The sequence below is a fragment of the Megalops cyprinoides genome, chromosome 2 (assembly GCF_013368585.1).
Source record: "Megalops cyprinoides isolate fMegCyp1 chromosome 2, fMegCyp1.pri, whole genome shotgun sequence".
NCBI classification, from domain to species: Eukaryota; Metazoa; Chordata; class Actinopteri; order Elopiformes; family Megalopidae; genus Megalops; species Megalops cyprinoides.
In genome coordinates, this window is record NC_050584.1 from 56104832 (window position 1) to 56111154 (window position 6323).

Consider the following 6323-nt stretch of genomic DNA (forward strand, 5'->3'; position numbering starts at 1 on the left):
GATCGTATATGACATTAGGACGAGGGTATTTCCTGTGGGGTATCATGGAAAAAAGCTGGGGAGGAGTCGGAACAACGACAATAGCTCACCTTAAATGGCATAGGTATATTTTATACATGCAGAGAGAAGAAAACCTGTTCAGCGGGTCGAAGTAATAAATGAAGGAGTTATCTGAAAAATCTTTCGTTTAAAACTACACCAGTCCGTCGTACATTCTTAACATTTTCATTTTTTCCTTGTTTTCAGGGTGTACAAGATTTCCTTAATTCCCCGTTAATGAGAGGTAACATTGCTAGAGGTTGTTTTTTGTTTTTGGAAAAACATTCGCAGGTAGGCTACACTGAAACGCAAGTCACCATGACTCAGCTGAAATCTGAGCGATACAATGACTCAGCTAAACAAAGGCACATGGTTTAGCTGCTCGGTAATGAATCTACAGTACTAAGGTACTGTAGGTAAGGTACTAAGCATAACCTATACCTAGAGAACCTTTAATAAAATACATGCCTTATATACTATGCAGTGCTTATCGATTGTACCAATGTTAATTTAATTTTAATGTTTTAAAGCTCAATGTGCTTTTTCTTCTTGAGGTTAGACATCTTAAAACATATCTTTGTACAATTTATACATTAAGTAAAATGAATTTCTCATAAGATACACATTTTTAAAAAATTGAGTACTTGGGTATTCATAGAAAACTTTAACTTAACTAACTTAACTTCGATAGTTAACTTTAACTTAACTTTATCGAAAAATAATTAACCTCGATAAGCCTTAACATTTTGAATAGGCTACTTCGCACAGGGTTAACTTGTTAACAGGTTAACTAATGACTTTATTAGTTGTGTTCCACTTGATCACCTCACATTAACACTTTGTTTCAGTGATTTGAATTATGTACACTTGTAAAGTTCAATTACACTGTATGTAGATTAAAAAAATGTATAAATTGATAATGGCGACTTTGAAAATGTATTCTTCTCTCATTAAGTAGATTTGTGAATGGAAAAAGAACATAAAACAGCAAAACAAAATTGGGCCATTATGTTTTTTTTAGCTCACTTCCCTTCCTGAGGATTATTTTTCTCCTTCCATGCACAGTCATTTTACCATCATCAAACAGACTGTATTTGTCAAGAGACCCCTTTTTCAAGTTCTCCGTTTATATTGACAAGGGTCAATAAAGGCTAGCTGGCTAGCTCTGTAACATGCTAGTAATGGAAGGAGGCTTTCACTTTGTTCATGTGGTTGTCAGGGGCTGTGTGAGGACATGGCTGGGAGAGAAACTGGGTGTGCCAACAGAATAATCATCTTCACTTAGTGCTTGTTAGTATAGTTGGTGCACACCTGTTGTCTCTTTTGCACTGCAATACTCTTTGCTAGTGATTCACAGAGGGTGTATTGTGCATGTGTGTCCGTCTTGTGTCAGTTTTGGTTCCTTATGTTAAATTTCTTTCAGATACAGTACCGTACAGTAAGTTTGAACACAGTACAGTAAGTTTGAACACACCCAATTAAGATAATAGGAAACAAGCATTCAAAGACATTTTGATCTAAAGACTTATGCATAAATGCTTGAATTTTTCTAAGACAAATATAAATCATCACGCTGATGCCTATGTATGAATGTCTTTCCAAAAGAATTTTTAATTTTGAAAAATATTTTTTGGCTATTTTGAAGAATCTAAAATATTAGATGTTTGTTTATTTGTTTCCAATACTTTTTGGTCACTGCATAATTCTGTTTGTGTGGTTTCATAGTGTTTTCAGTATCTACATAAAGTGCCTTGAAAATGTATTCAGCCCCAAATACTGTTTTCACAATTTATTGTCTCAGATTCCAAATTTAAAATATATTAAAGTAAGATTTCTTTCCAGCTGGTCTACACAGTATTGTACATCATGACATTATGATCAGAAGAAACGTCCAAAACCTTTCAAAAATATAGAAGAAAAAAAACTAAAACCTTGAGATTTAAGATGTATTCATACACTTTCTAATTATAAGGCTAACCTTACTCTAACTTACCTTAAAAAGGGTTGGGAGCTGAATACTTTTTCAAGGCAGTGTGTATATGTATGTATTATCTTTATTATTAAAAATAAAGAAAAGTATGTCCAAATTGTATGTTTTTGGGATGTGAATCTGGATATGAGGCTGTGAGGAGGTTAAGGGAATGAACTTTGAACACAAACAGTACAAACACAGGTAAAATGTCAGCATTAACATTGTGCCACCTGTGCCTCAATTCTGAGTCAGATTGTACAGTCTCTGATTTAGTCTTGCTGACAGTGACCCCAGAGCCACAGAGACATTCAAAGAAGTGCTGGGATACAACTAGTGATCAGATAAATGGTGTGTTGCCACCATTTCAGTGATGGGATGGGTGCCTACACGGTATGTATGATGTCAGCACCAATTGATGTCTGTATCCTGTAAATGGTATAGCCATAGAGATTTTGGCCACCACTGATTCTCCCTAGGGGCTTGGGAAAAATATAGAAGAAAAAAAAACTAAAACCTTGAGATTTAAGATGTATTCATACACTTTCTAATTATAAGGCTAACCTTACTCCGGTGCAAGATATTGTCTTATCAACTCATACAATTTGTTGATGGTCTCCAACAATGTAAGAAAGTAGTGGATCACCTGCTTTGAATCACTTCATGAGCATAAATACTTTCCCTCTCTATAAGGGATGTGTATGGTTGGATTTCCATTGAACAAACCAAAATGAAGAGAAAAGAGCATTCAAAACAACTGAGGGATATAACTGTGGAGAAGCACAAATCTGGGGAAGGTTACAAGAACTTTTCAAAGGCACTAAATATACCTTGGAGCTCAGTACAGTCCATCTTACAAAATGGAAGAAATATGGAACTACAGCTGCACTGCCTAGGGCAGGCTGCCCCCCTTAACTTAGCCACTAAACAAGAATAGCACTTGTCAGAGAGGCTACTGTGATGCAAACTGTCACTTTAACCGAGCTATAGAAGTCAGTGGCTGCAATTGAAAATGATTTCTAAGGGTCAACAGTCTCCAAGCTGTTGCACAAAAAAGGGCCTTTATGGAAGAGTGGCAAGGAAGAATGCCGAAAGAAGGCACATGCTTGCCTGTAAAGATTTTGCAAAACGTCACTTGGAAGATACTACAGAGATATGGCAAAAGGTCTTGTGATCTGATGAAACTAAAGTGGAACTTTCTGGCTCAAAGTAGTATATGTGGTGTAAAGCTAACACTACACATTAGCCAGGAAACACCAGCCCCACAGTGAAATACACAGGTTGTAGCATCATATTATGGGGGTGCTTTTCAGCAGCAGGGACTGGCAATCTGGTCAAGATTGATGGAAAGATGAATGCTGCACAATACATGGAGATTCTGGATTAAAAACTTATTCTCCTTTGCCAGAATGTGTAAACTAGGGAGGAAGTTTGAGTTTCAGCAGAATAATGACCCAACGCACACTGCTAGAGCAACACTGGACTGGCTGAAGAAATGAGAAATGAAGAAAATTGACATACTTGAGTGGCATGCTGGGATATATAGCCAAAAATATTGATTATAAATCTAGGGAGGTTATATTGAAATTATACAATACTTTAGTCAGACCTCACTTGGAATATTGTGTCCAGTTCTGGGCACTGCACGATAAGAAAGATGTTGAGGTTCTTGAAAAAGTTCAAAGAAGGGCAACCAAATTAGTTCCTGGCATGAAATATAAAAGCTATCAGGAAAGACTCATGTTACTTAACCTATTTAGATTTAGTGAGGAGACTTAAGGGTAATCTAATGGAGGGTTTTAAATTTATAAAAGGGCTCAAGGTTAAGGTTAACTACAATACATTTTTAGGGTGAGTACAGCTTGTGGAACAAAGGGACATAAATGGAAACTAGTTAAGAGTAAATTCTGCACTGATATAAGGAAGTATTATTATACACAAAGAGTTATCAATACACGGAATAGGTTGCCAGGTCATGTAGTTGAAGCAGAGACCCTTGCTGTGGTCAAGTCCAGACTTAATTCAGTTTTGGATACTCATTAATTGTAATGGCGAGCTCAGTTGGGCCGAATGGCCTGTTCTTGTCATAATATGTTGTTATGTTCTTATGTGAAAAGGTTGTTCAACCAAATAATAAAGAATGGGGATGAATACCTATTAATTGTTGACATTTCAGTTCTTCAATTCTTTAATAGTTTATAATTTCTTTTTTTTGGGCTGCACTGTTGCACAGTTGAGTGATTCACAAATAATAAAAAAACCTGTCTAATTAGTCAATCTCAGGTTGTGGAAATCATTTTGTGTGAAAAAAGGGTTGGGAGCTGAATACTTTTTCAAGGCAGTGTGTGTATGTATGTATTATCTTTATTATTAAAAATAAAGAAAAGTGTGTCCAAATTGTATGTTTTTGGGATGTGAATCTGGATATGAGGCTGTGAGGAGGTTAAGGGAATGAACTTTGAACACAAACAGTACAAACACAGGTAAAATGTCAGCATTAACATTGTGCCACCTGTGCCTCAATTCTGAGTCAGATTGTACAGTCTCTGATTTAGTCTTGCTGACAGTGACCCCAGAGCCACAGAGACATTCAAAGAAGTGCTGGGATACAACTAGTGATCAGATAAATGGTGTGTTGCCACCATTTCATTGATGGGATGGGTGCCTACACGGTATGTATGATGTCAGCACCAATTGATGTCTGTATCCTGTAAATGGTATAGCCATAGAGATTTTGGCCACCACTGATTCTCCCTAGGGGCTCGGGCAAGTTTCAGTGCCATGTGCATTGCTTCGGAAGGGAGGAGTAGCACATTCCTCCTACTTCTGCCTCATGACTCCTGCAACATCTAGATTGGGGCAGTCGTGTGGTGTCCTCATCTGATGATTCATCAATCTCTGAGTCAGTGGAGACCTGACAGAACATGCGTTGCAATCATCTGTTGTAATGTGGGATTATTCCACTCCCGTGGCCTGCATTGTATGTTCAGCCTGACCACTCAATGACTATATGATCCTATATGTGTCTGTATGACCATAGAATACTATATGATCCTGTGGTCTGCTTTCCACATTCGTATCCAGTAACATCTGCCTGTGTGCCAACTTTTGGTTTTGTGACAATGGCTCTGTAAAGAGCAGAAAACAATTCTGCCACTGTAGGTAATAGGCAAACATCATGTCTCACAGCAGTATTTTGACTGCAGCAATGGTCCTGACCAATTCCCAGATTCCTGTTCTTTTCCACTTGGTATTGAGCTGTGCTCTGAAATCACCTTGTTAAACTGCTCTAGGATAGACACATCAGTTTGCTGGTATATCTAGTCCTTGCCACTAACATTAGTACTCTTTGAATGGACCACTAAATACACTGAATGAGCCTGATAATGAACACCAGGAGGTTGTGTTACTGCCTGTTATTGAACTGTCACAAAAATCTAATGTACTACTCTTAGTGACTACTGTCATACCATGCCATCATCCTACACTGTCTTGTTTCGTGTAACTGGGGCTTGATAATGTCCTTTGCTACTTGTGGTCTTCATATGTGCAACATCCAATATACTCATATTGTCTATCTAAAGTAACAACATGCTTCTATCATGTTGCAGCTGCAGCACTCTCTGTGGATGACCTCAGGGTGACTTCTTCATGCAGACATGAGCCGACTACCTGTTATTATTTTTTTTCTTGCAAAAATGGCACATGGCAGTGGTAAATTTGCAGCTATTTGGGTATGGTGTCTGCCACAGAGGAAGCATGATGATCTCCCTTCACCCATCTGTGGTGGTGATCTGTCCCGCTTAGTAGGTTTATGATGTGCTTCATCAGAGATGGAAAGAGGCGATTTCTCAGGACATGACTGGTGAGAGTTTGAGGATGGAATTTGTCTTTTGTGGGATTTTTCCTTGTTTAATGTGAGATGGATATTGGCATGTTTACAATGTGGTTGGACTGGACTTTTAACTAGATTGTAGGCTGCAGGTGCACATTCTAAACAAAGCCCTGCTGTTGGGACTATCAGCATGGTACCCTGAACTGCTTCTGTAAGTACCCTGCCATATCTGTAAAATGTAAGTCACCCTATTTCTTTAGTACTCCTGCAAAGCAAAGCTCACTATGATTGGATGTGTGTGTGTGTATATATATATAAATTATATATATATATATATAAGATTACATGTTTTGGTATTGAAATTGCTACATATTTATATGCAGTATCCTTAGCTGTAATATTTAATAAATATAGGTTCAGTACACAAACCCTGAAGGATAAGGAAACATCCTTACGTGATGTTATTAAATATTAATATTA